The 12,133-nt window shown below is 35.9% G+C and overlaps 1 long non-coding RNA gene across 1 annotated transcript in view; it reads right to left on the bottom strand.

Moving 5' to 3' along the window:
- The window catches only part of LOC309647096, a 542,704-nt gene extending 530,776 nt beyond the window's left edge, over window positions 1-11,928 (bottom strand). The window contains exon 1 of the long non-coding RNA XR_014255791.1: window positions 2,677-11,928. This is a non-coding gene — a long non-coding RNA (uncharacterized lncRNA). The remainder of the gene's footprint in view (window positions 1-2,676) is intronic.
- Between the last annotated feature and the right edge of the window lie 205 nt (window positions 11,929-12,133).

The following is a 12,133-nucleotide window of genomic DNA, read 5'->3' as shown; positions in this document are numbered from 1 at the left end:
GCCTCAAGTTTCCTGGACATCCATTTTCACTAGAACTTTCATTATTAATCAGGTGTCTTCATCATTTTATCTGACCTATTCCCCTAACCCTTCTTTCCTTTTACTGTGCCCTCAAGTACTGTATGTCAGAGCTAGCAAATCTTCTATATCAATAATCTTTTATTTGAACTTTTTCCAGTCCTTCTTGTCTAGGCTAAAATGGCTTTCCCCCAAGGATACCACATACTCTTCTCAAGGGGAGGCCATTTATCTCTCATTTCCCAGGTATATAAGGCTCCTTTTGTCCCTTTGTCTTCTTTCTCTCTGCCCCTTAGTCTCTGACTAGAGCAGCAGGAAGATGGGGCGGGAAAAAAGTAAACATTCCTTAAAATGCAGCGATGAATGCAAGGCAAAAATCAGTAAACTTAAATAATTAAAAGGAATGAATTAATTTGATAAACTGGTGATTTGAGTTGGTGACTTGAGAACCCATCTACTACCCAATTTGACTTACTTCAAGAGCTGATCCTGAGCCTTCTCTTTGGTTATCCCTTCTCTTCCCAGATAAGCTCATTTATTCCCATGATTTTAAATACCATGCTAATTTCTCAAATATTCATGTCTTAAAACTAAACCATTTCCCTATAAACTAAACTCATACATAACCCAACTCTCTACTTAATATTTCCAACTACTTAATATTTCCAACATATGCCTTATACACATATGTCCAAAAAAAACCTCTTGTTTTCTCCTTACACACTACTCAAACCAAACCAAGGCCTTCTCCAAGATGTCTATTGTTAATATATGGTATTACTATTAACCTGGTTACTCCAACCCAAATCAAGGTTCATCTGTGATTCCGCCCATTCTTTCATCCAATTACATTGAATCCATCTTCAGTTTCATGGGTTCTATCTCCAACACATCTATTTCAACACAGGTCCCCTTCCATAGCCCCAGTACAAATCACTATCATCTCTTATTTGGATTGCTTCATTATTGTATTAGTCCCCCAATTAGTCTCCCTGCACCTATGTACTTTCTCCATTTTACCCAACTGCAGTCTGTTCTGCACATGAGCAAATAAGATTGCTGCTTCCTTGCTTAAAAGCCTCTAAAAAATTCCCGTTGAACTTAAAAGTTAAATCCATTCTCTGTCCTGACCAGAAAGTGTCCTAAATCAGGGGTCAGCAAGCCATTTTCTGTAAAGATCCAAATAGTAAAACATTTAGGGTTTGCAATCCCTAGTGTTGTACCATTGTAACACAAAAGCAACCATAAGCAAAATATAAACAAATGATCATGGCTATGTTTAGATAAAATTTTAATTATGACACTGAAATTTGAATTTCATATAACTTTACATCATATTTTTCTTATTTTGATTTTTCCGCAGCAATTAAAAAATATAGAAAACATTCTTAACTTGTCCAAAATCAGGCAGTAGGCTAGATTTGGCCTGTGGGCTATAATTTGTCAACCCATCCTAAACAATTATCCCAGACTACTTTTCTGACATCTCCTTACACCTCTGTACCCTACGTCAGTGTGCCCAGCCATACTGGCCTTTCTTCTGTTTAAAAATACTTCAATCTTCTCTTGACCCGGACCTTGTGCATTCACTCTTATCTTTACTGAGCACATGACTTCCCTTATGGGGCAAATAACTTGTTACTTATCTTTATCCGTCCACAAAAGTACAATCTCTTCATAATTTTGTTTCTTATTTTTCCTTTCTAAAGCAGCATTTTTACTCCATCCTGATATCCTTTTATATCACTCCAAGAAATTACCTGCAGAGTGCCAAGCATATAGTAGTTACTCAATAGAAGGATGACTAAAATAAAATAATAATGTTTCCATACTCGCATATAAAACAATAGAAACATGGAATCTTTGAAAGAAAGTGGCACTCCTTATTAAATATAAATACTATAGAATAATCACCCTTAACATGTTGGCAAAGTTAATAAATTTCAAGGAAAAGAAAGGAATGTATAAGCATCCAGATAAGGGGAGAAATCACATAGAAAAGAGAAAGTGACAGTTCCAAGTTGATCTCTTAATTCACTGTAACTTTCAGGATTATAAAAAAGTGCAGCAATGTTAAATTCTGCGAGAAAGAAAACTTAAATCAAGTAATTATTCAAAAGTATAGGATACTATAGGACAGGAATGACAGCATGAGGAGCCCCATAGACCCAATCCCCAGCAAAAGAGTAACTGGTAAAAATTATTCTAAAAAATAAAGTCTCTGGAAATGTTCCTTAGGGCAAACAGTTAATGAATAAACACTTATTAAAGAAAATCTAAATCTCAGTGAGAACAGTAAGAGTATAGGCAATTGAGCAATGACTCACTTTCTCCCCAGCCCCCTTCTCATCAACAAAGCTCCACAGTGCAAAGGTTATATTCTAGACTAATGCAAGTGAGAAGTTAGGGAGTCCCTTCTGCCACCCAGCTCCACTTTAAGGGTGAAGACTCTATCCCAGGCTCAGCAGGTCAAATACTAAAGTTCCAATCATCCTCCATTCACTTTGCTCATTGGACAGAGGTTCAACTTACAAAAAGGAAAGCAAGAAAAATCAGAAGCTACCACCCCACCTAATGCCCAACTCACAAAGCAGGAGAGTCACTTCAAGACAAGTGGGACAAAATAAAGCTAGTTCTTTAAATTTACAGTTGACATACATTTTATTATTTTTTTATTTTTTAAAATATCTTTATTGGAGTATAATTGCTTTACAATGTTGTGTTAGTTTCTGTTGTACAACAAAGTGAATCAGCTATATGCATACATATATCCCCATATCCCCTCTCTCTTGAGCCTCCCTCTCACCGTCCCTCTCCCACCCCTCTACGTGGTTACAAAGCATCGAGCTGATCTCCCTGGGCTATGCAGCAGTTTCCCACTGGCCATCCATTTTACATTTGGTAGTGTATATATGTCAATGCTACTCTCTCACGTCGATCCAGATTCCCCTCTCCACCTGTGTCCTCAAGTCCTTTCTCTACATCTGCATCTTTATTCCTGCCCTGCCACTAAGTTCATGAGTACCATTTTTTTACATTCCATATATATGCGTTAGCATGCGATATTTGTTTTTCTCTTTCCAACTTACTTCACTCTGCATGACAGACTCTAGGTCCATCCACCTCACTACAAATAACTCAATTTTATTTCTTTTTATGGTTGAGTAATATTCCATTGTATATATGTGCCACATCTCTTTATCCATTCATTTGTCGATGGACATTTAGGTTGCTTCCATGTCCTGGCTGTTGCAAATAGTGCTGCAATGAACATTGGGGTGCATGTGTCTTTTTGAATTATGGTTTTCTCAGGGTGTATGCCTAGTAGTGGGATTGCTGGGTCATATGGTAGTTCTATTTTTAGGTTTTAAGGAACGTCCATACTGTTCTCCATAGTGGCTCTATCAATTTACATTCCTACCAACAGTGCAATAGGGTTCTCTTTTCTCCAAACTCTCTCCATCATTTATTGTTTGTAGATTTTTTGATGATGGCCATTCTGACTGGTGTGAGGTGACACTTCATTGTGGTTTTTATTTGCATTTCTCTAATGATTAGTGATGTTGAGCACCTTTTCATGTGTTTGTTAGTAATCTGTATGTCTACTTTGGGGAAATGTCTGTTTAGGTCTTCCATCCATTTTTGGATTGGGTTGTTTGTTTTTTTTTTTGTTATTGAGCTGCATGAGCTGCTTGTATGACATAAATTTTAAAATAAAAGATTCGGCTATTAATTTAAATCCTTAATCATATTTCCAAAAACTTGTAACTGAGAAAACTTGATTTTGCTCCAAGTCTTATATGATAAAGAGGAAAATTGTTTCATTTGAAACAAATATGCTTTCTTAGTTATCTCATTGTGCATTGTAGATATATCCGATATTCAAATGTGCCTATTTTCAAATCCATTTTTATGGATAAAATAGTGCCAACTATTAGATCAGGAGGATATCAATACTACATATCCTTGAGTTCAACATATATAGATTTACAAATATAGCAGAGGCTCTCACCTAACGGGTTAGTTACCAGGAGTTGGGGGGGTGGAAGTGGGGATACCTATAGCCAAGTGATTATTTTCAAAGGGAAATGCCTATCTACTTTTTACTACCTCCCTTCTAATGTATTGGTGCATTGATCTGCTTATATTTTTGAGAGTTTTTGTGTCTTGATATTAGCCTAGCATTTTTTTCTATAATGTTTTTGTCAGATTTGGTGTCAGATTTATGTTGACTTCCTAAACACATTGGAAAATGTTCATTCCCCCTCTATTTTCTGAAAGAGTTTGTGTAAATTTGGCATTATTTCTTCCTTAAGTGTTTGATGGAATTCACCTTTGAAACCATCTGGACCTGGAATTGTGTTTGGAGATTTTCTTTTTAACAAAGTCAACAACCTTAACAGATATAGGATTCTTTTAATTTTTTTCATGTGTGCCCATTTGGGTAAGCTGGGTATTTTAAGGAATTTGTCCATTTCATCCAAGTTATGGATTTATTGTCATAATCTCTAAATATTACTTATTATTATTTTGATGTCTGTAGAATCTGTGGTGATAGCTGCTCTGTCATTTCAAATATTGGTAATTAGTTTCTTTTTCTCTCTCTCTCTCTCCCCTGCTCCCTTTCCCTATCTCTCTCTATCTCCACTCAGTTTGGAATATCCTATAAAAAATGTCATCTCTTGTAAGGTTTTGGCCTGTTTTCCAGCATCCTAAATATTTAATGTGTCTCTGATTTCTCTGCACTGTTACTCATCCTTTATGCTTATATTTAGACTTTAATTTCTGGAGTGATTAGTCTTACCTAGCAGTTTTCTTAAAAATATTGAGGACCCCTAAAAGCTTTTGTTTATTTGAGTTATATTTATTGACCCTATAGTATTAATAATTAAACTGAAGAATTATTAAAGCACAAAAATATGCAAGGACACATACCATTAGGCATCTGAATGGCTATGTCATCATAGGGTAATGTGACCTCCAGAGAACTAGATAGTAAGTTTTGATTGGATAAATTTGAAAAAGACAGGTAACATCTTAGTACTGGTGTAATCTCCTAAAAAGTTCTCAGGAACAAACAAAAGTTCCCAGATCATACTTTAAGAACCACAAGCCTAGGAAGAAAGACTCTTCTAAAGTAATTTCATGTGAGAACCAGTTTTTGTTAAGTTTTATCCAAATGGACATGCCATCTTTGGTCTGCACATTCTTTGTTTAAATTTGTAAGTATAAAATATATAACTTCTAACGGTTATCATCTAGAGATATGCTAATCATTTGGCAATATCTTTTGCATTGTTTATTTTTTTATCATTTTTAACATTGTGTATGTCTTGCCTCTTCAAATATAATTTATTGATTATACAACAGCATTTCATATCGCTTTAATAAAAAGCTCTCTAGTTCATATGTACTGCAAAATTTAACAATTTATGGACTGATTCTTATCCTGGGCCATATTCTCTGGGGATATCTAACAATCACTGTAGAAATGTGCATTAGCTTTTTCCATAAAGATTCATGAATTCTATAAAATTTTCTGAAAAGAAGCCATGAAATATAAAACTGTGCCTTATAATATTGTTCTCTATTCTTCTTGTCTATATTACTTTAATAACACCATTGGCAGTCCTTATGATTTTATGAAACACAAACTTCATGCCATATGTAGTTTGCCAATTTTTGAAGAAAATTGTTTATATGATTTTCTACTTAATAATACCAATACCTTTAATCAGACTATAAAAAATAGATTTGTTTCTGTGATGAGAACACTCAGTACCCATATTTTTATTCCTAATATCATTTCTTCAGTAAAAGGAACCAGGGTTCCTTGGAGGAATTGCTGATTCTAGGGCTGGAGCTTGGACTATCCAAGATGAGGCTGGAGCATCTTATAGTGACAGAAAGTAAGGACATGCTCAAACACACACATACACATGTACACAAATGGTTGTTTGTCAAAGGGACACACTGGAAAGAGTTCGTTTTGGACAAAGTTGGAACAATTTAAGCAACAAAGTAATTAAATTTATATTAAATTATAATCCAATATATAAAATTAGTATCAATGAATCTGTACTCATATAAATGACTGAATAAATAAGTAGATGAAGGAGAATAGATAAATCTCCCATAAAGAAGAATTCCAAATAATCTATGTAGGCACCTACCCCTCACAAGTGTGAAACATAAGTCTCTTCCCCTTAAGTGTGAGCTTCACATAGTGATTTCTTTCCAAAAATCATAGTATGGAAAAGAGGACAGAGAGTACATTTAGAGTAAGAGGAAGCTAAAAAATACAATCTCAGTCAGGTTATCAAGTTTAATGTCAACAATGACAAGTCATTTCGATACCATATACCTTTGATGTGATGTGAGAATGGTACTTTGTCTGTCTTTGTAGTTTTCCTCCTCAAAATCCCTAAACCCTGTGGAACCATGAGAAAAATATCACATAAATCCAAATTAAAAGACAGACTGTAAAATACCTGACCAGTACTCTTCAAAACTGTCAGGTCATCAAAAACAAAGATAGTCTGAGAAATTGTCTTAGTCTACAGAAGTCTAAGGGGACATGATGACTATATATAAAATGATGTCCTGCATGGGATCCTAGAACAGAAAAAGAAAGCACATCAGGGGAAAATAAACTAAGAAAACCTGAATAAAGAATGGTCTTTAATTAATAATAATGTATCAATATTAGTTTATTAGTTGTGACAAATGTATCATACTATGAAAGAAGTTAACAGTAGTGAAACTGGGGATGGGGTATATTGTAACTCTACCGTTTTCACAAATTTTCTGTAAACTAAAGCTATCCTAAAATAGTCTACCCAATTTCATTTTGCTTGTATTCTTTATTATCAATTGATTAGATGTGTTTTTCTCTAAGGTTATTTATAAAATTAAATCCTATGCAAAACACCCTGAACCCTTTAAGACATTGAATATGTAATGCAAGGAACATTCCCCAAAATTTAATGTTATTTTCTCTAAAGGAAAATTATACATAGGGCACTTTTAAAGGTCACTTAGTATATTTGAGAGTTGATTACGTTATTTCTTTTCTCTTGGATCTAATTTTTTTACTCCTATGCTTTTAAAACTTCCCTGTGCCACAGTCTTACTTTTGTATGTGCAAAGCAACATATGCAGGTTACTGTGCAATGGGTGGAAGCAAGTTCCTTTTTATTCATCCTTTTCAAAAGCAAAGAGCAAACAAGGTTATTTGGCTGAGCCCCAGTTCTTGTTTTTCATTTCCATTTCAACTTAGTTTTATTTACGACTTGCCAAACTTTAATATTTTTTTTTGGTTTCAAAGTGAATTCCACTTTTTATTCATTCTTAGGATTCAAAGAGTACAAACACTAACAATTTTTGTACATTGCTAATGGGGCTTTAGGATGAGGAGCAAATCTTTTCAGGTAGGAACATTTTAAATTTGAGTGAACTCTGATAAGCAGCCGAAATGTGTTTACAAAAGTTTCCCCTGGAGGATCTCTCACCTTGAGATTAATGGCTTAAAATAGCATCATCACAGTAATAATATCTTCTTCATAGAATTGTTGAAATAGTTAAATATGGTATTTTTTATAATTTATTTATAATTTAGATGTTAGCTAATATATTGCTTAGGATGCTTTAGTAAAAACATCATTTCTTTCTTGCATATATTCATTAAAATACCAACCAGTCCAAGGCCTAGTCTTTTCAAAAAAATATAAAGAAACTGAAGATGTCATGAGACACAATTAATATTCCCCACCTAATTTATAAATTCGTAGTTGAGAAAACAGTCCTCAAATAAATGAATGTTTAGTTATATCAGTGAAAGGTGAACAAGTATTTTTTTAACCAAAAGAGTACAAACCAAAACAAAACAAAAACAAAAAACAATGTATTCATTTTTGGAAAAATTATTAATTCTTAATAATGATTAATAATTACAATTATTAATTCTTAGCATTTACTCATTATTTTAATTAGGGCAATTATCATTTGCCTACCATTCTGACATTATTTCAGAACTTCTGCTTGGTGCTGATAATTCAAAGTTTAAAAAGACGGATGTTGTCCTTTTCTTTGATTTATTATCTAGCCGGTATCAAAGAACATGAACAATTAATTTTAAGTGATTATGTAAGTGGATGGATATTTGGATCTGAAATTAAAAAGAGAATGTAATGTAAATGTAAACTGAATTGGAATATAATTTGGCAGGTGAATTGATAATAGCCACTAAGGGAGTAGATGTAATTATCTAGGGAAATAATAATTAAGAAAGAAAAAAGTTTAAGACAAATTCCTCAGAAACTTCAATACTTAATATCTGTGTAGAAGAAGGCAACAGATCAGCCAGAGAGGTTATGGTTAAACCAAGTGAATGTGGAACAATGGAAGTGGAGGAAAGAGCTTGTTTCAAGGAGACGTGATCAACTGTGTTCAATGTGTCTGAGAGGTAAAGCAGCTAAGAGCCCCCCAAAAAAATCCACTGGGGGGGTCTTTCAGGTCCCTAATGATAATAGAATTGATGAAGTAATGAGGTGGAATCTAGTTTAAGGTTAATGAGTGAGAGGGGTGAGGAATTGGAGCTTATGAATGTAGATTTTGTTTTCTGTCGTGAATTTGGTTAAGAAAGGTTTAAGACAGAATTTTTGCTTTAAGGTGGGACAGAGTTGAATATATTTAATGGCTTAAAAATGTAAGAGAGACAGCTTATCAAGGACAAATTTCTGAGAATTTAGGAGGTGGAGTCTAGAGCAAAATTGACTTAAGATAAGCGAAGTAGTTCTAGATTTTGATAGGAGGCGAGATAAGAAATGCTCCAGAGGTAGAGAGATGTGGAAACGTGATGACGGAAAACTGACTAAATATTGCGATGATAGCTTTTATTTTATCTGCTAAGTAGAAACATGATCATGTTGAACTCGTCAGCCAGGGGATAGGAACAGTCAGAAGTTAGAAGAAAGACTGAACCTACCTACAGACTAAAGAGAGTAGAAGAATGGTCTGCCTAGTGTCAAACAGCAATCAGTATCAAGGCTGCAAAGAACAAAGACCTTTACTTGGGGGGTTTTAGGAATTGCAATTTGGGAGACACAGATTTGGGTAAAACTGAAAGATAGTTCCTGAGAAGAAAAAGAGCCAGGGGCTTATAAAAGCAAATCCACGAAGTTGTTAAAATTGTCTTGCAAGAATTATAATTGGCTCTGAGGCAAAAAGGGAAATATTTGTCCTTAATGGATAGGTTGTCATGAGTTATTTATCGTAAGGGTCAGATTAATATCTTGAGTTTCTGTAACATTGCACAGATGTTCTGGGTGCCGATGCTAAGATAACGAGTGGTCAAAAGTTCAGATTTCATTCTGACTGAGAAGTGTATAAATCCCACTTCTGCAATGGTCTCCCAGTTCCATTTCAGAGAGCTTTTCTAGCAATACTGACTCCATTTTGATTTTCCCTTCACACTAGAGAAGTCTAATAAGAATTAAAGTCATGATGATGGTTCAATTGAATTCAGGCATGAGAGTTTTAGTATAATCTTTCTGGTTGTATGATTTTCCCCAGTAGCCCTTAGTATTCTGGGTGCAGGCAGTAAAAAGGCAGAGAGTAAGTTCCAAGCCAAAATGGAGTTCTGCCAAATTAATATTTTAGAAAGACAAGGGAGCAAAGAAGTTTAAAAGGATACCAAAAGATTGATGAGCAATACTTGCCCCTTCCCCCAAGTTTTTGAGTGGTTACTACATATCTCCATACTAGGCATTGGTATACAGAGAAGAGTTAGGGTCCCTTCCTTTAGCTATCCCACATTCCAGTTTAATACACAGGTACTAATAGAATTAATTATAACATTAATTATTAAGTTGTGTCATAAAAATATGCATCAAGTACATTGCCAGCACAGAAGAGGTTTTCTTAACCAAAGTGGGGAGGAGGTATTGATTTAGGGCTTATGTAAAGGTAACCAAACTGTGAGGTTAAGACCTACAGATGCAAAGTCTGCCCAAGACTTCTGATCCCATCTGTAAGGAGTTGGGGTTTCAACTACAAATTTAGAGGAAAGAGCCAGTACAAAATCACTTCCATTTCTGACACCAATTGCAAGTTTGGGAATTTCTCAAAACCACACTTGGTAATTCACTAAGCAAAATAATAGAATTTATAAAATTTATTGTACTCATGGTACAATAAATAAATTACATTTATTATAAAGAAAAGATACATTAAAATCAGCCAAGGGAAAAGATGCATGGGGCAGAGCCTGGGAAGATTTAAAATGTGAAGCTTCTATTGTCCTCAGAACATGTTACATATGCAGCATTGATGTGTAACAATACCCATCATGGCATATTGCCAACCCAGGAAGTTCATCAAAGCTTTGGCATCCAGAGCTATTGTAGGGCATGATTCATTGGTTGAACTCAGTTTCTAGGTCAGCTAATACCCTGTGACCCAAAGTCCCCACTCTAAATCATGTGGAGGATCTTTCTAGCTTGGCCAGCCCATACCCTAATACTGCTAGGTAGAGCTGGCCCCAGCCTAAGTCTTATTATCATAAACTCTCAAGTATGATCTCAGGGACTGATGATGAATAACAAAGACACTTCTAATACTAGGGAAACTTAGAGGTTACCCCTCATGAACTCTCTTTGGGCAAGGGCAAATTCCTTACTACATAGGTCTGATTCTGAAACCATTTAACTCAGATTGGAACTTGAACCCCTGTGCCCAGGGGTTCAAACCCAGACTAAACCCAGATTGGGACTTGAACCCACAGTCTTTTAACTGAGATCATACACCTGGTCTCAGGACTTAATGAAGCTCAGGTTCTTGATGTCTCATTGCAGAAAGAATTTGGTGAGACACAAAGTGATAAGTAAGAAGTGGATTTATTTAGAGAGAAACACACTCCACAGACAGAATGTGGGCCATCTCAGAAGGCAAGAGCGGAACCAGGGTATGGGGTTGTCAGCTTTTATAGGGGTGGATAATTTCATAGGCTAATTAGTGGGAGGAGTATTCCAGCCATTTTCGGAGAGGGGTGGGGATTTCCAGGAATTGGGCCACCACCCACTTTTTGACCTTTATGGTTGGCCTTGGAACTGTCGTGGTGCCTGTGGGTGTGTCATTTAGCTTGCTGATGTATTACAATGAGCGTATACTGAGGCTCAAGGTCTAATGGAAGTCAACTCGTCTGCCATCTTGGACCTATTTGATTCTAGTCAGATTATGTTGTGTCCTATGGCTATGTCATTCTTTTAAAGGTTGTGCCCTGCCCCCTTCTCTTCTGTGTCAGTTCCCTAGAAGCAACTGAGACTGAGATGGTAATTCAATTAAGAGTGATTTCTTAAAGTAATGCTCCCAGAAGAAATGAGAAATGGAGTGAGGGAAGGAAGAGAGAAGGAGAACGATCCAAGGAAGGAAGTGATTAAGGCCAAATATTAGACTCGAACTGACTGTGGTAGCAAGAGGCTCTAGAGAAACACTGCCCAATAGAAATATAATGTGAATCACATATGTCTGAAATTTAGAACAACTTTTATTTTAGGCTAGGAGCTTCTCTTCTCATATATGCTAAAAATATGACTTGCCCTTAGCTTAGGAATAAATAAAAATAAGAGTATGATCAGGGGGCTTCCCTGGTGGTGCAGTGGTTGAGAATCTGCCTGCCAATGCAGGGGACACGGGTTCAAGCCCTGGCCTGGGAAGATCCCACATGCCGCAGAGCAACTAGGCCCGTGAGCCGCAATTGCTGAGCCTGCGCGTCTGGAGCCTGTGCTCTGCAACAAGAGAGGCCAAAATAGTGAGAGGCCCGTGCACCGCGATGAAGAGTGGCCCTTGCTCGCCGCAACTAGAGAAAACCCTGGCACAGAAACGAAGACCCAACACAGCCATAAATAAATAAATAAATAATTTTTAAAAAAGAGTGTGATCAGAAACCTCTCCTTAACTCTTGGAGACTTTGCAGATTCCATTACTAAGTTATTAGCTGTCCAGCAAAGGTTCTTAGACCAATCAGTCTGGAATTTCTTGGTCAACATTAGTGAAGTAATTTGCATATAAGACCCCATGTCCTTCTCCTTAAGGGAAAGTGACAGCACGAAACAAT

This window comes from Balaenoptera physalus (assembly GCF_965194825.1).
Source record: "Balaenoptera physalus genome assembly, chromosome: 17".
NCBI lineage: Eukaryota > Metazoa > Chordata > Mammalia > Artiodactyla > Balaenopteridae > Balaenoptera > Balaenoptera physalus.
This window is presented reverse-complemented; position numbering and strand designations above follow the sequence as displayed.